At 36.3% G+C, this 23,726-nt stretch overlaps 1 long non-coding RNA gene across 1 annotated transcript in view; it reads left to right on the top strand.

The window, feature by feature from the left end:
- The window catches only part of LOC144310720 (uncharacterized), a 62,565-nt gene extending 50,216 nt beyond the window's left edge, over positions 1 to 12,349 (top strand). The window contains exon 5 of the long non-coding RNA XR_013376390.1: positions 9,959 to 12,349. This is a non-coding gene — a long non-coding RNA (uncharacterized LOC144310720). The remainder of the gene's footprint in view (positions 1 to 9,958) is intronic.
- The last annotated feature ends 11,377 nt before the right edge of the window (positions 12,350 to 23,726 follow it).

Here is a 23,726-nt window from a genome sequence, read left to right as displayed (position 1 = left end):
ATAACGCCCATTCCCACCATTGTCTAAATGCTTTAGTAGGAGGGCCCTGCTGGCTCTGCAATCACTGCATTTTTAGCAGAAAAGCAGACCTGAGTGCCTGTGTATAGTGTCTTTGTAAGTATTTAAAAAATAAAGTTTAGGGAAATCAAAGCCGATCCCTCATTCCTATTTTTACAATGTCTCCATGTCAGATTGGCCATCATTGCCGAAGCAGTTTGGCACTTTCTGTTGTTCTGGCAGAGGAGTACCTGGTCAGAGAAGATGATTCTCTAAATTCAGACTCTATTAGAGAAATTAGAATTAAGCAGCCAACGGGAAAATGGATTGGGTCTTCTTGCTGAACCAAATTACACATCTAACTGCCCAGCCAAAATTCTCTCTCTGGCTCACTCTCACATGTTCATATTTCTTTTTATTCCAAAATATAAATTTCTTAGGACTTGAGGCCTTGTTTTTATACCCCTGAAAAGTAGAAAGGGGCTGGAAAAACCCACCTCAGTTCTAATGAGGATAATTAGGGATCTTTTTGTAATCTCTGAAATCTAGGAGTTTACAAAGTCATAATGCTAGTATTCTCCTGAGGCATGCAGCTCTGTGAACTGCTTTTTATGGGAAGCTGAGGAAAGATACAGGTTATTGCATAGGCTAAGGAAATACTGGCTTTGTTGAATATTTGATGTAGATATTAAAGTGGTAAGAAAGTTAAGATATAAGATTGGGTGATAAACAAAAATTGAGATTCTAAAAGATTAAGATTGTAGTGAATTAAAGATGGCCACAAAATTCTTTGCCATTTCTTCCATCAGTAAGTGCAGTATGTTTCCTTGACCGCGAACCTAGGTTTCATGAGTGGTTCAATAGCATTTAGCAGATGTGATGCCGTGCAAGATCCCAGGCCAAGCCCTTGAGGAGGTCTGGAAGCTACTGTTTTTGTACTCTTAGGAGTCAGCTGCCATGCTGTAAAAAATTCAGGTTAGACTACCAGATGTTGAGTGGTTACTTAGAGAGTGGTCTTGGAAAAGAAGAGACCATCCTGGGTGTTCCAGACCTGGGCAAACTCCCAGCTGAAAGCAGCTGCCCGAGTGACTGCAGCTTCACCATGTGGAACAGAAGAACCTCATAGCTGAGCTCAGTTAGCCCACAGAATCCTCAGAAATAACAAATCCTTATTAGGTTAAGCCAAGAGGATTTTCAGGCAATATGTCACATGGCAAGAGATAACCAAAACAGAGATTTTATAATAAAAATCTGTTCTTTTTTTCTCCTATCCTACCCTCCTTTTGAAGTTACACCAACCCCTATTTTCCTATGCCTCTTGCAGAAGTGACCCAATAACAATAAAAAAGTCAAAATATTAATGGAGCAGGGGTAGAATTCTTTTTAAAAAGGAGCTCAGACTGATTCCCTCTGCTATTAGTTTTGGGTTTTCTCTCTTTATAACTTCATTCAATATCCGGAGGCTATATCAATGCTTAAATTGGACACCAAAGGAAAAGCAGTTCTGGTAACAAGAACTCCATACCTTTTCAGGATTCTAGTCTTGAAAGTCAGTGGAATGATGCAATTTACTTTAAATACGAGTAGACTTTTAAAAATACATCAATAGATGTTCTGCAATTTATAATATAGTTGCCAAACAGTAGCTCTTTAAAATAAATTTTCTCTCAGCAAAAAGAAACTGGATTCCAGTCATAGCTCTGTCATATATAGGTGCGTAACTTGGGCAAGTAATTTTTTCTTTCTGGGCCTCAGTTTCCTCATCTCTAAAAAGGAGATAATAGACTAAATATTCTTTAAGATCCCTTAAACTTTGCCAGTTTTCAAAGATGTATGCCATTTTTCAGGTAATGCTACCTCACTTTTAATCCCTTATTGTGATCACGTTAGTGTCAACTAAAAAGTCTTTCTCTATTGCCCAAGGCAGGAATGAATATATCCTTAATCTAATATTCTACCCCTGAATAATTGAGGTGATTGTATAATTAACTTTCTCTCAGAAAGCATAATCCTAATTTTTTTTACTCCATCATTATATAAGAACAAAGAAGTATGACAATTTGTCTTTACCATGCAGGTCTCTAAATGGATACCCATTCTTCATAAAGTTCATAAGAAATCAGTACATGTTTTGCTTATGGAAAAGATCTGATAGGAACTGAGAGAGGGTACTAGCTTTAACATGGAACAGAATACCTTCAAAATTCCCTGGTTCTTATTTCTGACATGGAAAATGCTGACACTGAAAATTCTGGGTATTGGGTTTGTTTGTTTGTTTTTAACATTTTTATTTATTTATTTTTTTCATGAGAGACACACACACAGAGATGCAGAGACACAGGCAGAAGGAGAAGCAGGCTCCATTCAAGGAGCCCGACATGGGACTCGACCCCAGGACTCCAGGATCATGCCCTGGGCCGAAGGCAGGTGCTAAACCAGCTGAACCACCCAGGGATCCCCTGAAAATTCTGCTGTATTTCAGAGGGTATGCATGAAAACTTACTAAATTCTGGGTTTAGTCAGAAGCAGAATTTGACTACAAGTCTATCTGAAAAACAAGCAAAAGTAAAACTTAAGGCTTGCTACCTTGTTGCATTAGTCTAGTAAAATATGGTAAATATTTGGTATGGTAAAGTCAGTTTTCATTTATAAATATCTAGGAAAGGAACAATATGGTTCATTAATTCCACAGACAATTCCAAAATTTAGTGGTTTCAACCATATATGGAATCAAATAGATGTGGGGTGGAATCCTGAATGAATCATTTACCAGCTGGGTAGCCTTAGGCAATTTGATTAATCTCTGAATCTCAAGTTTCTCCCCTATAAGGCACAGATTTCTGTTTATGGCATAAAATGAGATAATGCATATAAAATGCCTAGAATAGTAAGCACTCAGTAAGTATAAGTTACAATTAAATGTGAGCTCCATGAGAGCAGAAACCTTGCTTGTTTTTTTCACCTTTCTACCTCAAGTGCACAGAAAAGTTGTGTAAGTAAAACATTATTACTCTGGCCAACAGCTCCAACTTTGTTCTGTGGTTTTGCTACATTGTTTATCACGTGTCACATGGTTTGAATTTCATGCCCTTTAATTTGAGCCATCTAAAAGACAAAAATCAGAGGGAGAAACCCTACATAGATAACTGATCCCTGGTAAATTAAAAATTATGAGCATGAACCAAAGACAAGCATGACTCACACAGAATAGGAGAATCCCTGATCAGAAAATAGGTACTTTTGGAAGTTGTTCTAACTACCTTTACAAAAGGCCACTATTTTTGGTGAGCTTCTGCTTTGGTGAAAGTTTTCTAACAAACAAGTAAATTGGGTCTTAGGGGATCCCTGTGGAATAGTTGTAATTCAGTCTGATAGAGGAATAAAACAGAGAGGTTCTAGACAGATTGCTCCAGGTCAGTGATCAGATTGAAATTAAAACTCAAATTGCTTAATTTCCTAATCATTGTTCAATTATTGATCATACTTATTTGTCTCCTATATTGAGAGAGAATTTGGTTAGTGGTATGAAGCAACATTAGAAAACAAGGTATATATAGTGTGTGATCTCAGTCTTTCTTCAGGGAATTCAGGCTGAATTTGCAACAAATCGTATAAATCTTATAAAGATCAATGATCAAAGTCTGCCCAGGGGTCCTGCTGCCTTAGATGGAGAACCAATCCTGGTTCACATTCATAGGAGCATACTTTCAGTGTGGCAAACATTGGTAGAGGATGAGATTGTCCCATCCCAAAACTGCCTAACCAATCATCCCCTGTGAAATGACCAGTTTATTGGGTCTCTACATACGGCAAACACAAAACCATACAGAAAGATTCACATTCCAAGATAAAACTACACTCCGATATTTCTATAATTACAGAAGTTAATATGGCTATTCATAAAGTTAAGGCCAATGAATACACTTAAAAGCAGAAGAGAGAGGGGAACATGCCAGAGGCCAAACTATAAATATGGAAACTAGTATTAAATGTTGTAGGTACCTGATTATAGATGGTTTATGACATGAACTCATATCAAAACTACAGTGACTACTTTTGTCTTTCTCTACTCCTACTTCTGTGAGAGAAGGAAGATAGCAAGCAATGGGAAATGGGAGGATATAGTTTATAAGAAGCATTACCATAGAACTCTGTTGAAACTTGGGTGTCTTGTTCTTTGTATCCAGGGTTGGATATTCCAAGTTATACAAGAGCTCTCAGATGATTCTAAACCTTCATCTTAACAGCTTGTTTGTAGCTTTTGATGGGATTTAAGATCCTAAGACTTTATCTAAATGTAAATAATTGTTTTAGTGTCTCTTCTTTACATGCTAATATTAAGGAAGTATCCTTCTTTTATATTGTGGAAGTCAGGTAAACCACAGTCAAGGTCTGTGGCTTGAGGAGAAGCTGACTTGAATCAGAGATGTGGGTTTAGTTCAATTTCCAGAGCATACCAAATAACTTTAATGGATCACAGAGAGCCTAATGCTAGTTTGTCTTGAGAAGTTGATGTGTACATGTGCATAAAATGTATATTAGAAGTATATTAATATAATTCTATCTCAACAGATTTAATTCTTAAATGTTACATATACTTGTTTAATCTCCCATTTTAAAAGTAGAAAAGGTTAGATTATAACATCAGGTTAGCTCTCTTTGAAGCAGGTAATAATTAAGTTGATTCACTGTTGCAATTACTGTCAAATCCCCCTTAATTACCAGAGATTTTATAGCAGCTTCATTATACGTCTGCTGTAATGCATTGTGGCCCCAAGGAGAAGTGTTGCAGGAAATTCTGCATAGCATGGATAATTCTAACCTGCAGTTACAGCTTCCAGCAAAAGCTCCTGCACTAAATTTATCTTTTTTTGACATTTCTCCCTGTTACTCAAGCAGTTAAATGAGTTAACATTACTAAAATACCTACCTAACTTTGAAAGTTAGAATTGATTTCTCCATAGACATTAAAAACAACAACAAAAAATAGACAAAGAAGGGATAAATTAGCCTTCAGTAATTCCTGAAAAAGCATTAAATTATGTTTAATAATGAATTTCGTTCATAGCATTCAAATAGATGTGAGATCTATATCTAAATCACAAACATATTCCATATTTCTACTTTTGCGGATATTTCTTCTATGATAAGCAAGACAAAAATGATTACTGAATTCCTAACAGATAATCTTGAAGAGGATAATCAACTGCTTTTTATTTATCAATGATTTTTCAACTAATTTCTGGGAAAAGTAATCATTTTAAAAAAGGTCATTTTTAAGTTTCCATATCACTGCTTGTTTTCATTGGAAAAATCTTTACAAATCAGAGCCTGCAAATTGAGTAAAGTTCAAAACAGATAACTGAATAATGTCTCTTACAGATCTCTTTTTGACCAAGGAATTTACTCCACAGAATATATTAGATTCAGAAAGGGTTGCAGTGTCAATGACACTATTGGCAGCTGTGTTAACAGTTAAGGGCCTGGCTTTGTACAGCAACACAGTTATTAAATTTCTCCAGAGACCATGACTCATTAATCAAATATTCATACATCTCTGTAAATACACACTGAACAGAGAATACCCTCAGAGCTGAGCATCCCAGTACAAGTGCTCTTTCATGTAACACTGACAAAATCCTGAGAACATGCGGTCATGTTTTGCATTTCTAATGCACTATGTCCTCTTTAATACTCCATTTCCTAAAAACAGAACACAAATGATCTTACTGATCGCAAGTGTTAGAGGGTTACAATTAAAATTATTCCACTATTGCTTCATACCATCTTTTTTTAAAATGAGGACAGTGAATCAATTCTTCTGTTCTTTGTTTACCATCAAACAAGTAATTTTTTCCCAGGCGGATGAAGAAACCGAGGCCATGCTCCTATTAATACAAGAATTTGTATTAGCATGAAAACAACAAATCACTACTTAAACTAGGGAGGCCAAATAACTTAACATATTAGCAGACATGAACTTGCTATATTTTGCAAAGTCCTCAGTCTGCTTAATACCACTGGGAGTTTTCTTCCTATCGTACAGTAACAAAAGGTTCTTTCTCAATTGCAGTCTCTGGAAAATTGGGGTCTGAAAGCCAGGGAAAGAAGACAAGGCTCAAAATGTTGCCTCATAAGGGTACTAAGATCAGACTTTTCACCTCAGGGTGGGCAGGATGTACTATGCAGAGGGAAGAAAAAAAAGGGAGCATCTTACATAAACTTCCCATCTATCTCACAGTTTCTGAAACAATGGGAACCTGATTCTCAATGCCAGTGAAATATAAGCAAATCTGTCAAGTGCTAGCTCATCTCTTCAGCCTGTTCAGTCTACTAACCAAACTGCCTGTCTTTAATCCCAGTTAATCCCAGGTCAAAGACTTCCCTCCCACAGCTGCCCTGTTTTCACCCCCATGCAGTTCAATCCTACTCCACTCTGTTTTCGCTTGTGCCTTCTTCTCTGTCCTTTGGAACCTCTCCCTCAATATGATGAAGGGAAAACTAGAACAGACTTTTGAATCAGGAGAGGCTTAAATCCCAGATCTGCAAATTACTAATTGCACTAACTTGGCAAGTTACATTACCATATCTGACCCTCAGTTACTTCATCTCTAAAATGGAAACAGTAAAAATACCTCATTTCCCAGGATTTTCGTGAAGATTAAACTAAATATACTAAGTATTTTATAAAATACTTAGTAAGTGCTCCCAAAATGACCATTGTTGCCATTATCATTATTGCAATCATCAATCCTCTCTCTCTTCACATCAATTTAAACTTATTTTTCCTGACAATACTAAAGAATTCCTAAACTCACCAGCAGAGACTCCTTCCATTTAAACCTCTGTGGTCCAGAGGAGTAGCTTTGCATTCCCACTTCCAGGTGCTGGCTCTATCCTCATTCACCCCTTCTCCTAGTGATGTTCCCACCATCTACTTTTGACACTCAAAATGCTCCAACTCTGGACAGCAGCCTGAACTTTTGTCTTGACTAATATTCTCTTGACCTTCTATCATTCCATGTCCCCCACTTTTCTCACTCTAAATCCTCTGGTAATCTGGTAAAGTCAGTGGGCTCATTCTCAAAAAAATTTTTTTTTAAGATTTTATTTATTTATTCATGAGAAACACAGAGAGAGAGAGGCAGAGATAGAAGCAGAGGGAGAAGCAGGCTCCATGCAGGGAGCCTGATGTGGGACTCGATCCTGGGGTTCCAGGATCACGCCCTGAGCCAAAGGCAGATGCTTAACTGCTGAGCCACCCAGGCGTCCCCATATTTTTAAATATAAATGAAATTCAATGGCTACAAGGGGAATGGTTATTAAAATATTTTTAATTTGTGACATATTGTAATGTATTTGCTTCATTCATAAGTCCTAGCAGCAAGTCTTGCCACAATTTCAAAACAGTATAAATATTTCAAAATAACTACATTATGATTTGAAAGTATTTATGATTTGTTAGTGACAAAATCCCAGGTACTGCTAATACAACTGTACTTTGTTGCCTACATTCTTAGTGAAAGAGAAATACTGTGTTTCAGTTAGATGTTAATGAAAATAAAGATGTAATTTTTTTTGCATCCAAGTCCATAGATGCTTCAGTTCTTTTTCTGGTTTCATTAAGTTAAGAACCTATACATTAAATAACCTACTGATCTTTAGCCCCATTGAAATACACTAACTTCATTCATAGACTCTATAGAATTATGTCTAGTTAAAACAGACTTTAGGGGTAAGGGCTTGAGAAATCATCTTCCAATTTTAAATCTTCACATTTTAATCACAGTTCTGACTTCTGTACCTTTTATCTTTTTTTAAGATTTTATTTATTCATGAGAGACACAGAGAAAGAGAGAGAGGCAGAGACACAGGCAGAGGGAGAAGCAGGCTCCATGCAGGGAGCCCGATGTGGGACTTGACCCGGGGTCTCCAGGATCAGGACCTGGGCTGAAGATGGCGCTAAACCACTGAGCCACCCGGGGTTCCCTGTACCCTTTGTTTCTTCCTTCATAGTACATTTCCAGGCATCTACCTACATACGTATAAATTTCAGCCTGATACTCAAGGCCCTCAGTCACAGGCCTTCAATAAACATTTCATTCTTATCACTCATTTTTCTGTAAATATCACAGGATGTTTATCATCATCCCCTTACTAAATATCAGCTTGCTAGGCAGTAGAACAACCACAATCAGCCACATGTGCTTCAAATGCACCCTAGAGGTATGGCCCTTTACCTTGATCCCCCCCCCCTTTCATTTAGAAAACATGCCCATGGATCCTCTCTGTGGGTCTTTGTGCTGTTTCTTTATTAGCCCAAATGCTTACCTTGTCCCTGCTTTTACATAAATCATACCAGACTTTTAGGTTCATGTTCACCCCATCCTCTATGAAGACTTTCCTAACCCCATACCAGATGTAAGCTTTCTTGAAACCAAATATAATTTTATTTTGTAGACCTTCTAAGTCTTCACTTCCCCTGCCAAGTGTGAGTTTTTAATGTATCTTCCCCACCTTTAAGTAAATTTCTAAGTTCCCTGACAGAAGTGTCACTTTATCTCAATGTATTCTATAGAACCTACAGACATTCAATATTGGAATAGAATTAAGAGGTTTTAGGGGATTCGTTGGTTTTTTTTTTTTCCTAAGTTGTTCTCCAGTGCCACTTCACACACAAAAAATACTCTTAAAGCCTTTTCAGATCTTAAGGCAGACATGAATGAAATCTTGACAACAGTTTTATTTTTTTTAAAGGTTTTCATTTATTCATGAGAGATACACACACAGAGGGAGAGAGGCAGAGGGAGAAACAGACTCCATGCAGGGAGCCCGACGTGGAACTCGATCCCAGGTCTCCAGGATCAGGCAGGCCCTGGGCTGAAGGCGGCACTAAACCACTGAGCTAAACCACCCAGGCTGCCCTTGACAACAGTTTTAAAGGCTATTCCTTGCTGAGTATTCACTATGGGCCAGGCATTTTTTTCTTAGTGTTTTTACATGTTTCCTCACTTAATTCTCCCAATAGCCCAATGTAATAGTTACTATTATCCATATTACATAGGTGAGATTAAGTAGCATGCTCAAGGCTAGTTAAGTGCTAAAGTCACAATTTGGGCAGAGCCAGTCTGACTCTACAGTTTAACCAGTTTACTAATGCCATCTCCACTGTATAACACTGAAGCTTGACAGGGAAATTAAATATGCTTTTTTCTAAATACAAGGATTTATCATTTTTTCCAAACTAATAGTTTTAAGTGAATATGGGTAGTCTTTTGAAGCATTTGTTGTGGCTACAGATGGATATAACATTATCTACTATAATTATATAAGACCTGTGTTTTACATGTGTTTTTTTTTTTTAAGGTTTTGTTTTTTTGTTTTTTGTTTTTGTTTTTTTGTTTGTTTGGTTGTTTGTTTTTTTGAGAGAGAGAGAGAGACAGAGAGAGCATGAGGAGAAGGGGCAGAGGGAGAGAGGGACAAGCAGACTCCCCACTAAGTGCAGAGCCTGATTGCAGAGCTCAATCCCAGGACCTTGAGACCATGACCTAAGCTGAAGTGAGATACTTAACCAACTGACCACCCAGGTACCCCGGGTGTTTTACATGATTTATTCCTTTCCAAACATGTATCTTTGGTGTTTGAGCCAATTTTATACTATGTTAAAATTTAATAACACTTTACGTTGTAAAAACAGAAACTGAGAAAAATGAACAAAAATTTTAGAAATTAACAAGCTGATCCTAAAATTTGGATGAAAATATAAGGAATTCAGAATTTCCAAGATTATCTTGAAAAGAAGAAAGCTGGAAGACTTACACTTCCCAATTTCAAATTTTACTTCAAAGCTATAGTAATCAAGATAGTGTAGTACTGGCATAAGGATAGATATACAGATAAATGGAATAGAACTTGGAGTCCAGAAATAAATACTTACATTTTTATGGTCACTTGATTTCAGCAAGAATGCCAAGACCATTCAATGGGGAAGGATTAGTCTTTGCAACAAATAGTGCTGGAACAACTGGATATCCACATGCCAAAGAAGGAATATGGACACTTATCTCACACCTTATACAAAAATCAACTCAAAATGAGTAAAAACAAAACAAATGTAAGACCTAAAACTGTAAAACTCTTAGAGGAAAGTGTAAGTATAAATCTTTGTAACCTTGGGTTAAGTAATGGTTTCTTAACATAATACAAACAACCAAAGAAAATAGAAAATAGATAAATTGGACTGTATCAAAATTAAAACCATTTGTGTCGGGCAGCCCGGGTGGCTCAGCAGTTTAGTGCTGCCTTCAACCCAGGGCGTGATCCTGGAGTCCCGGGATCGAGTCCCATGTTGGGCTTCCTGTGTGGAGCCTCCTTCTCCCTCTGTCTCTGTCTCTGTCTCTGTCTCTCTCTCTCTCTGTGTCTCTCATGAATAAATAAATTTTTTAAAAAACCTTTTAAAAAATTTGTGTCTCAAAGGACACCATTAAGAAAGTGAACAGAATGGGAGGAAATGTTTGGAAGTCATATATCTGATAAAGGACTTCTGTGCAGAATATGCAAAGAACTCTTACAACTCAATAATATAAAGACAAATAGCCCAATTTAAAATGAGCGAAGAATTTCAATATACACTTCTCCAAAGAAAATATACAAATGGCCAATAAGCACATGAAAAGATACTCAACATAATTAGTCACTGGGAAAATGCAAATCAAAACCACAGTAAAATACCACTTTATACACAGTAGATGGCTAAAATGAAAAAGCCAGACAATAACAGAGGTGTTGTTGAGGAAGTAGAAAAAGTGGAACCTTCATACAATGCTGGTAGGATTGTAAAATGGTATAGCACATAGGAAAACAGTTTGGCAGTTCCTTAAATAGCTAAACAGAGCTACCACTTAACCAGGAATCACACTCCTCAGCATATACACAGTAGAAATGAAATGAAAACAAGTATCCACACAAATTTGTGTACACAGATGTTCATAGCATTATACACAATAGCCCAAAAGCAGGAACAACCAATGTCCATCACCTAATAAATAAACAAAATATGCTATATCCATCAAATGGAATATTATTCAGCCACAAAAAAAGAATGAAGTGCCACTAGTTTTTGAAAGTAGTATGCTTAAGTGAAAGGAGTCAGACACAAAGGCCACATCTTTATGAGTCCATTAATATGAAATTAATAGGCAAATCCATACAAACAGAATTAATTAGTGGGTACAGGGTTTCTTTTTAGAATAATGAAAATATCCTGGACTTTGATAGTAGTAATCATTCACAACTCAGTGAATATATTAAAAACCACTGAACTGTATACTTTATATGGGTGAATTATATCTTAATAGAGGTATTACTTTAAAAAAAATCCATGAGATACCACTTCACATCCACTAGGATAATAGTCAGACATTAGATTTTCCTATGTAATCTGATTCCCCTAAATCACCTTAAATATTATAAAATTTGAACTTTTAAACATGAACCAACAAAGAAGCACGTTCAGCTCTGAGCTGATGCTGCCTGCCAGCTAATGGCCCAATCTTTGTGTAGCAGTTTATACAGTATTGGATTTTATATTTCACTTACCCTCATTTTGTAAACATGACAGGAAAACAGGAAAATGAAAGTGCTAAAAGTCCTGGTAAGAAATATAGGTCTTGCCCCTTAATTTGATATAATTAATATAAAGATAGATATAATTATTAGCTTCAGGGTACTTAGGTGGCTCAGTTAGTTAGGCAGCTGACTCTGGATTTCAGCTCAGGTCATGATCTCAGTGTCCTGGAATGAGCCACATGTCAGGCTTGGTGCTCAATGGGGAGTCTGCTTGAGGACACACACACTCTCTCTCCCTCTACTTTTCCCCCTACTCACATGCTCTCTTTCTCTAAAATTAATAAATCTTTAAAAAAATTACTAGCCTTAGGGTGCCCAGGTGGCTGAGTGGTTGAGTGTCTGCTTTCAGTTCAGGTCATGATCCCAGGGTCCTGAGATCAAGCCCCACATCCAGCTCCCTATTCAGTGGGGAATCTGCTTCTCCCTCCCCATCTACTTCTTCCCCACCTCCCGGCTTGTGTGCACGCTCTCTCTCTCTCTCTCTCTCTCTCTCTCAAATAAATAAGTGAAGTTTTTTTAATTAAAAATAAAAAATTTTTAAAATTATTAGCCTCAATGAAATGTTCACTTGACTTTGTCAGTCAACTATATGATTATAAGAGAATAAAAATAAAGTGCATCTATGAAATGCTGAGACTATATCATCCAAGATCACGTCAAGCCTATATGATTAGAAATCATTTTGCAATGTTTTTAATGTTTTCATGTTTTATATTCTCTTAGAACCTTCCTTAAAACATTGTTTGGAAACATCTATTGTTCAATTCCTTGAGATTCAACTATTTTAAGTATTTATAGGATGAAATATAAAAAAATAAGAGTCTCTCTAAATACAGGCATGAAACTGGCAAAGCACAATGGATCAATTTTAAGAACCAGTCACAAGACAAAAAAAAAGATTACCATGCAAATCAGAGGCTTCAATGTCAATATACAAACCAAAATATTAAAAAACTGAATAAGTGATGGCACTCTTCATCAAACACAAATTTTTTAAAGATTTATTTATTTATTTTGAGAGAGAGAGAGCACACTTTGTGGGGAGGGGCAGAAAGGGAAGGAGAATCTTAAGCAGACTCCATGCTGAACGCATAGTCGAGTGCAGGGCTCTAATTCATGACCCTGAGATTATGACCTGAGCTGAAACCAAGAGTTGGATGGTTAACCAGCTGTGCCACCCAGATGCCCCAGACACAATTAAATTTTAAAAACAAGACTCAAAATTCAACATATTGTACATGCTTATTAATGTAAACATGAACACAAAATAGAAGGGAATGTAGACAATTGAAGGTAATATATGTATTTTTTAAGACTTTATTTTTCTCTATTCCCAGTGTGGGGCTCAAACCCACAACAACAAGATCAAGAGTGACATGCTCCCTTGACGGAACCTGCCAGGTGCCCTGAAAGTATGTTAAGAGAACAGAAGTGTGAGGTGGATTCTTTTACCTTAATCCCAGATCTAATTCCCCACCTTAGATTCATTAAAATACAAGCAAATTGATCACAATTGTGCTAAGTAAACAGCAAGTAGTATGTAAATATTAGCTACACAGATGCCATATTGCATAACTCTAGGTAGTGCCATTCACATAACATACACCAAAGATAATGTCCCTTGAAGTGGTGCAGCACGGCAGCCCATATCCACTTCCTGGTATTGGTCAGTATTTACTTTCTTCCCATGCCTACATCAAATTTTAAAACATCCCAGCCCACAAGCCTTTTTAATTGGCTTTTTTAATTCATGTTTTTAAAATCTGTGTCAGTGTACTATGCTGTTTTTGCCCATGAGATTTCTAATTTTACCTTTCCTACTTATAAAATAACTTTTAAACCCATGAATTCCTAATTCCTTCTAATTTATATTAGTATGAAATACATAAAACATTTATAATTAATTTCCAATAATTTAATTGGAAGAGAATTCTCTGCAGGATTTTATGTTTTACTCTTGAATGAAGTCAATATCTGGATTGTTGACTTAAAATAAGGGAAGAGCTAGTAGGAAGAACTTAAGATGGTAGGAGGACCCTGAGCTCATCTCCTCCCACAGATACACCAAGGCTATATATACATATAGAGCAGCTCTCTCTGAGAATAGCCTGAAGACTGGAAAAACAGCTTTTCCATGGCTAAAGACATGAAAAAAAAGACCATATCAAGAAGGGTAGTAGGGGCAGAGACACAGTCTGGTCGGGATCCACAACCCCAATATGGCAACCCACAAATGGAAGGATATCACAAGTGCAGAGGTCCTCAAGGAGTGAGGGGTTCAAGCCCTACATTAGGCACCACCCACCCTGGGGACCTGTACCAGAGAGACAAGCCTCCATGCATCTAGCTTTGAAAATCAGTGGGGCTTAACTTCAGGAGAGCCAGAAGGCTATAGGAAATCAAGACTGCTCTTAAAGGGTCCATGCACAAACTCATTCTAAGATCCAGAGGCAGCAGTTTGAAAAGTGCCTGGGTTATACATGAAGATTTACTGACTAATTTTAGGGCAAGTGCTAGAGGGGAAAGAATCTGTAGGAAATTTCTCTGGAAATGGAAGCATTGGTAAGTGCCATTTTTCTTGGAGGCTAGGAGGCCTAGGAGGCTACCTAGGCCAACATTGGTGGCTACCAGTTCTGACACTCAACATCTATCTTGCTAGCACCATTCACCCTGCCCTGGCATTCCTTTGCAGACCCACCCCGCCAACCTGCCTGCCCTGACTGGCATCCCTCCAAAGCAGCTCCTGTCCCACAACGGAAGGATAGTCCTGCTCACCTACAAGCCCATAAGAGTAGTGGCCAGGCCTTGCAGGAAGCCACATTGGGTCAAGCCCTGCCCGCAAGTGCACCCAAGGCAGTCTCAGCCAGCCACAAGAGTGTGCATGCAGTCTACACAGAAGACACCCTCAAAGTGCCTGGTTTGGGTCACCAGGAGTGATTTCATGTCTATGCCCCACAGAACACCTATATAAGGCCACTCCTTTAAGACCAGGAAATGTAGCTGATCTACCTAATAGAAAGTCAGGATTAATGAGGAGAGAGGAATATGTTCCAAATGAAAGAATAAGACAAAACCTCAGAAAAAGAACTAAAAGTGGAGCTAAGCAAACTACCTGAAAAAAAGTTCAAAGTAATGGTCTGAAAGTTACTCACCAAATTCAGAAGAATGGATGGACACAGTGAGAACTTCAACAGAAATAGAAGATATGTATTTTTTAAATCAGCACTGAATATAATAACTGAATGAAAAATACACTAGAGAGAATCAACAGCAGATTAGAAGATGCATAAGAATGAGTGATCTGGAAGATAGGGTAATGAAATTATCCAACCTAAAAAGCAAAAAAAATGTTAATGAGGATAGTTTAAGGGACCTCAAGAACAACACTAACCATACTAACATTCATGTTACAGGGGTCCCAGAAGGAGAGCAGAGAGTGAAAGGGGCAGAAAACTTATTTGAAGAATTATTAGCTGAGAAGCTCCCTAACTTGGGAAAGGAAACAGACATCCAGGTTCAAGAAGTACAGAGAGCCCCAAACAATATGAACCCAAAGAGATCCACACCAAGACACATCATAATGAAAATGTTAAAAATTAAAGACTCTTAAAAGGAGCAAGAGAAAAGCAACTAATTATGCAAGGGAACAACCATAAAACTATTGGCTGATTTTTCAGCAGAAACTTTGTAGGCCAGAAGACAGTGGCATGATATATTCAAAGTATGGAAAGGAAAAGGGGATCCCTGGGTGGCTCAGTGGTTTGGCGCCTGCCTTTGGCCCAGGGTGCAATCCTGGAGTCCTGGGATCAAGTCCCACATCAGGCTCCTGGCATGGAGCCTGCTTCTCCCTCTGCCTGTGTCTCTGCCTCTCTCTCTCTCTATGTCTATCATGAATAAAAATAAATAAAATAAATCTTTAAAAAAAAAAAAGGAAAGGAAAAAAACGTACAACCAAGAATACTGGGGAAAATTATTATTCAGAACTGAAGGAGAAGTAAAGAGTTTCCCAAGCAAACAAAAGTTAAAGTTCATCACTCTAAACCAGATTTATAAGAAATGTGGGAAAGGCCATAACTAGAAGTTAGAAAAAATATTTTTTAAAGATTTATTTATTTATTATTTATGATAGACACAGAGAGAGAGAGGCAGAGACACAGGAGGAGGGAGAAGCAGGCTCCATGCCGGGAGCCCAACGCGGGACTCGATCCCAGGACTCCAGGATCATGCCCTGGGCCAAAGGCAGGCGCCAAACCGCTGAGCCACTCAGGGATCCCCAATAACTAGAAGTAAGAAACTTATAAAAGAAGAAAAATCTCACTGGTAAAAGCAAACATATGGATCAACCACTTGTAAAGTTAGTATGAAGGTTAGAAAACAAGAGTAGCACCTTTCTACTTGCTAGATGGAATGCTGCCCAATTCATGGATCATTGAATAAAGCCAATTAGATCTTTAAAAAAAAAATGACAAAAGTAGTCAAATTGATTATATTTACAATAATTAGATAATGGATACACACAATAAAAAGATAAAAATATGACATACAGAAAACAGAGAAGGGAGAATGAAAATGTAGTGCTTTTAGAATGTGACAGTATGCAGTTTCCTCAAAAAGTTAAAAACAGAACTACCCTACGATCCAGCAACTGCACTACTAGGTATTTATCCAAGGGATACAAAAATACTCATTCTGCCTGCCCACCCCCCTCCACTCATGTATACACACACACAATGCCTCTCTGCAATAAATAAAACTTTTTTTTTTAATGTATCACCAAAAAAATATTCAAAGGCGGGTGCCTGGTGACTCAGTCAGTTAAGCATCTGCCTTCAGCTCAGGTCATGATCTCAGAGTCATTGGGCTCCCTGCTTGACATGGAGTCTACTTCTCCTTCTCTCTCTGCTACTCCCCCCAGCTCATATTCTCTCTCTGTCTCTCTCAAATAAATGAATAAAATTTTAAATAAACAAAAATAAGTATTCTGAGATTTTTATACAAAAAATATGAAAATGTGTTCGAACTTATATGACCATCAACTTAAAAGAGACTGGTGTATACAATGGATGTTGTATATGATTCTTATGGTAACCACAAACCAAGACCTAATAGATACACAAATAAAGAGAAAGGAATCCAAGCATAACACTAAAGAAAATCATCATATTATAAGGGAAGAGATCAAGAAATGCTCCAATTAAAAGACACAGGATGAGTAAATGGATTTAAAAAAAAAAGAGAGAGACCTATCTATATGTTACCTACAAGAGAATCACTTCAGACCAAAAGACCCATACAGACTGAAAGTAAAAAGATGACAAAAGATAGTCTATACAAATGCAATTGAAAACATTTAAAAAGCTGTAGTAGCACTACTTCTTTTAGGCAAAACAGACCTTAAAACAAAGACTGTAACAAGGGACAAAGAAGGAAGGGTTTATTACATAATGAAAAGGGATCAATCCAACAAGAGACTATAAAGTTGGAAATACCTATGCACCCAACTTAAGACCACATAAATATATAAAGAAAGTATTAATAGGCAAAAAGGGAGAAAATGAAAGTAATACAGTAATAGTAGGTGACTTTAAGACCCCATTTGCATCATGGATACTGACAGAAAAATCCATAAGGACACAGTGACTCTAACACATGAGACAAGATGGACTTACCAGATAAATACAGAACATTCCATCCAAAAATAGCAGAATACACATTATTTTCAAGTGCCCATGGAACATGCTCCAGGACAGATCATGTTAGGCCACAAAACAAGTCTCAATAAATTTAAGATTGAAATCATAACCATCTTTTCCAACCACAGTGCTTTTAAACTAGAAATCAATTACAAGGAAAAAAACTGGAAAAAATACAAACATGTAGAGACTAACCAACATACTACGAAGCAACCAATAAGTCAATGAAGAAAGCAAAGAGGAAATAAAAAGTGTCTGAAAACATAAATGAGCATGGAAGTATGATGTTTCAAAATCTATGGGTCACAGCAAAGCAGTTCTATGACGGAAGTTTACAGTAAATACAGGCCTACCTCAAAAAATAAGAAAAATCTGAAATAATCTAACCTTACAACTAAAGGAACAAGAAAAGAAGTAAAAATAAAGCCCAAAGTTAGCAGAGGGAAGGAAATATTAAATATCAGAAAGTGAAAATAAATAGAGATGGAAGAAGGAAGGAAAGTAGAAGAAAGGAAGGAAAGAAGGAAAAGAAAAAGTCAACAAAACTATGGAGGACTCAAAATCAAAACTCAAAGAAAAGTTACAACTGACACCACAGAAATACAAAGGATTACAAGGAACTACTACAAACAAGTATATGGCAACAAATTGGACAACCTACAAGAAATAGATAAATTCCTAGAAACATACAGTCTTCCAACATTAAATTAAGAAGAAATAGAAAAACTGACCAGACCAGTTACTGGTAATGAAATTGAATCAATAATCAGCAAACTGCCAGCAAACAAGTCCAGGACCAGATGGCCTCAAAGGTGAATTCTACCAAACATTTTTTTAAGAGATATATATAATCATATTATATATAATATGATTATATATATATATATATATGAATTATATATATCTATATGAATATGATTGATGGGGGGGTTGATTGATTGGGGGGGAGGACAGAGAGAAGAAGGAGAGAATCTCATGCAGACTCCACACCAAGCGTGGAGCCCAGTGCAGGGTTCAATCCCATGACCCTGAGATCATGACCTGAGCTCAAATCAAGTCAGATGCTTAACTGACTGAGCCACTCAGTGCCCCTCTACCAAACACTTAAAGAGTTAATACCTATCCTTCTCAAACTATTCCAAAAAAAATAGAAAAGGAACACTTCCCAATTCATTCTACAAGACCAGCATTACCCTGATACCAATGCCAAAGAGAGAGTCTCTCTCTCTCTCTCTCTCTCCAGGCCAACATCCCTCATGAATATAGATGCAAAAATCCTCAACAAAATATTAGTAAACCAAATTTAACAATAAATCCAAAGGATCATACACCATGATTAAGTGAGATCATTCCAGGAATGCAAGGATGGTTTAATATCCACAAATCAATGTGATGTACCACATTAGCAAAATGAAAGATAAAAATCATATAGTCATCTCAATAGATGCAGAAAAAGCATTTGACAAAATCCAATATCCATTTATGATAAACACTCTCAACAAAGTGGGTATAGAGGGAACATACCTCAACATAAATAAAGGCTATGTGACAAACCCCCAGCTAACATCATAGCTGAAACGGTGAAAAGCTGAAAGCTTTTCCTCTAGGATCAGGAACTAGACAAGACTGCCCACTCTTGTCACTTTTATTCAACATAGTACTGGGAATCTCCGACACAGCAGTCAGGAAAAAGAAAAAAAAGGCATCCACGTGGTAAGGAAAAAATAAAACTGTTACTATTTGCAGATGATATGATATTGTATGTTGAAAACCCTAAGGACTTCACCAGAAAAACTACTGGAACTAATAAATGAATTCAGCAAAGTTGCAGGATACAAAACTAATATCCAGAAATTTGTTGTGTTTCTATGTGCTAACAACAAACTATCATAAAGAGAAATTGAGAAAACAATCCTATTTACAATTACATCAAAAAGTATAAAATACCTAGGAATAAATCTAACCAAGAAGGTAAAAGACCTGTCCTCTGAAAACTATAAGACTTTGATAAAAGAAACAGAAGATTACACAAATAAATGGGAATATATACCATAATCATGAATTGGGAGAATTAACATTGTCCATACTACCCAAAGCAATCTGCAGATTGAACACAATCCCTATCAGTAGTATTTTTCATAGAACTAGAACAAATAATCCTAAAATCTATATGAAACCACAGCCCCAATAGCCCAAGCACCTACCCCCAATAGCCAAAGCAATCAAGAAAAAACAAAGCAGGAAGTATCATACTCTGAGGTTTCAAACTATACTACAAAGCTGTGGTAATCAAAACTATATATGGTACTGGAACAAAACCAGAAACCCAGAACAATGGAACAGAATAGAGAGTCCAGAAATAAATCCACACTTATATGGCCAATTAATCTATGATCAAGGCAAGAACATACAATGGGGAAAAGACAGTCTCTTCAATAAATGGTGCTGGAAAAACTGAATAGCTACATGCAAAAGAATGAAACTGGACCAGTTTCTTATATACAAAAATAAACTGAAAATGGATTAAAGACCTAAATGTAAGAACTAAAGTCATAAACTCCTAAAAGAAAACATAGGCAGTAAATCTTGGTCATTGGTCTTAGCAAAAAAAAAAAAAAAAAAAAGGCTTTGTCTCATCATCACGCAACAAGAACAAATGCAAAAATAAATAATCAGGACTACATCAAATTAAAACGCTTTTGCACAGTGAAGGGAAACTATCAACAAAACAAATAGGGAACCTACTGAATAGAAGAAAATATTTGCAAGTAATATATCTTGATAAGGGGTTAATATCCACAATATATATACTCAACACCAAAACTACAAACAATCCAGTTAAAAAGTGGGCAAGGGACCTGAATAAACATTTTTCCAAGACATCTAGGTAGCCAACAGGCATATGAAAAGGTGCTCAACATCGTTAATTATCAGGGTAATGCAAATAAAAGACACAATGAGATTATCACCTCATACCTGTCAGAATGACTAATATCAAAAATATAAAAAATAACAACCATTGGAGAAGACATGGAGAAAAGGGAACCTTCCCATAATATACATTGGTGCAGCCCCTATAGAAATTCCTCAAAAAATTAAAAATAGAAATATCATATAGCTTAGCAATTCCACTCCTGGATATTTATCCAAAGAAAACAAAAACACCAATCCAAAAAAGCTATATGCACCCGTGTTCACTACAGCATTATTTACAATAGCCAAATATGGAAGTGTCCATCAATAGATGAATGGATAAAAATGTGATATATATGTGTGCATATATATCAGAGAACAACAACACATGATTTCACTTAGATGTAGAATCTAAAAAACAAAATAAATGAACAAAACAAACATATTCACAAATACAGAAAACAAACAGGTGGTTGCTGGAGCAAAGGGGTTAGGGGCAAGTGGCAAAATAAGTGAAGAGCATTAAGAGGTACAAATTCCAGTTATAAAACAAGTCACAGGAATGTATAGAACATACGGCATATAGTCAACAATATTATACTAACTTTGTATGATGGTAGATGGTAACTACATTTTTATCATAATGATTATTTCATAATATATAAATGTTGAATCATTATGTTTTGCCCCTGAAACTAAATAATATTGTATGTCAACTATATATATATATATATATATATATATATATATATATGAAGATTGAGTTTCTAATTTCTGGAGGAACTGGTTACAGAGTAGTACAGTAATCTTCCTACCTAATAACATACATGTATTCTCCACTTTTGTTTTAAAGATTTTACTTATTTATTCATGAGAGACCCAGAGAGAGAGAGAGAGAGAGAGAGAGAGAGGCAGAGACACAGGCAGAGGGAGAAGTAGGCTCCATGCAGGAAGCCTGATGTGGGACTCGATCCTAGGACTCCAGGATCACACCCTGGGCTGAAGGCAGGCGCTAAACTGCTGAGCCACCCAGGGATACCCATATTCTCCACTTTTAATATATTTTTCTTATTGTGAGAGAATAAGTGAAATTTTATAACTGTAGTTGTGAATGTTTTGGGCCATTGCTTGCCACCAATAATGCTGAGGAGGACTATAAAAAAGAAAGAGAAGAAAATGCTAATTCAAAAATGTGTCTGCAATACTGACTCTAAATATAATATTTTTCAAAGTTTATAGGCAAGGAGAAAGTCTTTATATAACCATGAAAACCACACAAAAATGCTTAAGATTTCTAAACTGAGTTTTAAGATACAAACTATAAAATGATATAAAAATTATATTTTAGAATAGGATGAGATGTTTCCATTTTTTTCTGGTCTGACGTTTCACCTTTCTTATTTAGTATCTCAAGATATTTGGTCTAAATGCTCAACTGAATATACTACTACTAAATTGTGGTGATTGGCGGTATTGAGGCTATAACAAATAATACATAGTATTTATTCTCCTAAAATTTTTTTGAAAGAAATTTACTCTTTTATAGAAAATAGCCAATCCCTTAATCTTTTCAAGAAATTGCCTCTATCAATATATTCTGAATATCTTGCTTCTATTTTTACAAAAAATTCTAGTTTCTTCCCTGTGTCTATTTCAATGGAAATTCATATAGCTATTTAATATTTTCAAAGTGTTTTCTCATTATCTGTTCTTCCTCTTGTTTCCTGTTCCTGGAAAATTCTTAGAGTATGCTTTTTTGGTTATATATGAATGTATAGTCTAAAAGACTTAGGTATACAATGCAAGCTATTGAAGGTGACCTGTGATAAAGCATGAAAATAAAACTTTCCTAGTTCCAAAATAATTAGAGAAAAGGGGGAGGAAGGGAACTAGATTAGTAGGATTTGACCAGAAATACAGTGCTTTCCACGTGCAATGATAGAAAGTAACTAGAGATCTCTAAAAAATTTAAGATTTCTGACCTAACACTCAATATATTATACAAGTAAGTCATTTTTGCTGTTTTATTTAATTCTTCTAGAAACAAGATGGAATTAACATATATACTTTTAGATATGCTTGCCCTTGGATGATGCTAAGGTTAACAACACAAAAGTGACCTAAATTTTTAATTCTATAAAGTTGTCTTCTCACTACTACAGATTTAATGGGGTTAGTTTAATATAAAAACAGAAAAATGGATACCTTGGGGAAATCCTTTTGGATATTCTTGTACTGTAAAGGATCTCTTCATTCACTCATTCAGCAAATGACTCTCAACATTGCCTGCTGGTGGTTAATACATTGATAAAAGGGGATTCAAAGTGTCAAATCTTATGAGGAAGAGAGAAAAGAAACCTTCACCATCAAAAAGTCACATTAAGAATTTTAAAAATTCATTTCTGAAATGTTAATGGTAAAGCTAGTATCTTAATATTGATGTCCAAATGCAAGGTCCTCCTATAATAATTCTAACAGAATACCCATCTTAGTATCTTTTTTTTTTTTTTTTTTTTTTTTTACTTTCCTTTATTCCAACCTGAAAGAGATCATCCATAAGCTTTACTGACCAAGTTTTCTGGCTGTTAGAACTTGAAATGAAATCTGTGTTCAAAACAAAGTTTGAAACCAGAATATACGGTACCTCTATTCTAAATCTAATGATGTGGTTCTATTGCTACATTTTCAATAAAACATTAGCACAACTTTTGGCTGTTTCTCAGCTGAAGTTGCATTAACAAGCAAGATAAATCAATCAGCCTATCTCAATTTTCATGAATCCATGCATTCATTTATACACAGTTTTTTTTTAAGATTATTATTATTTATTTATTTTTTTTATTCATGAGAGACAGAGTGAGAGAGAGAGGCAGAGACACAGGCAGAGGGAGAAGCAGGCTCCATGCAGGGGCCTGGTGTGGGACTCGATCCTGGAACTCCAGGATCACGCCCTGGGCCGAAGGCAGGCGCTAAACCGCCAAGCCACCCAGGGATCCCCTATACACAGTATTAAGTACTTTTATGTGCATACTATTGCTGATCATTTTGTACACATTTACTCTCAGTCATAGGGAAGACTGTATTGTAAGATTGGTTTGTTTTGTCTGCACAGCATTCTGAGTATTTTCAGTATAATTCAATGTAAAGGAAGTTTCTGCCTCCTCTCAACTTTGGCCACATCTAATATTAACCACTTAAATGATCCCTGAATATGCTGAGAAAATAACAGAATGCAATAGTATAAGTCTAAACTTTTATATAGGTCTTGTAAGAGAATACTTACAATCAGTTCTGATTCATTTGAAGGTTTAGGTACTCTCATTTGATGTGTTTGTTGTAAAATCCTGTGAATACTGCAGGTGTATATAAAGAACAAACTGCAATAATTTAGACAAGACAACTGCAGTACATAAAATCAGGCATACTACTGGCTTCTTATTTTATTGTACTGCTTTGACATTCTAGGAAAATTAGTACTGGACTTAATTTGTCCAG

Source organism: Canis aureus, chromosome 3 (assembly GCF_053574225.1).
Source record: "Canis aureus isolate CA01 chromosome 3, VMU_Caureus_v.1.0, whole genome shotgun sequence".
NCBI lineage: Eukaryota > Metazoa > Chordata > Mammalia > Carnivora > Canidae > Canis > Canis aureus.
This window is presented reverse-complemented; position numbering and strand designations above follow the sequence as displayed.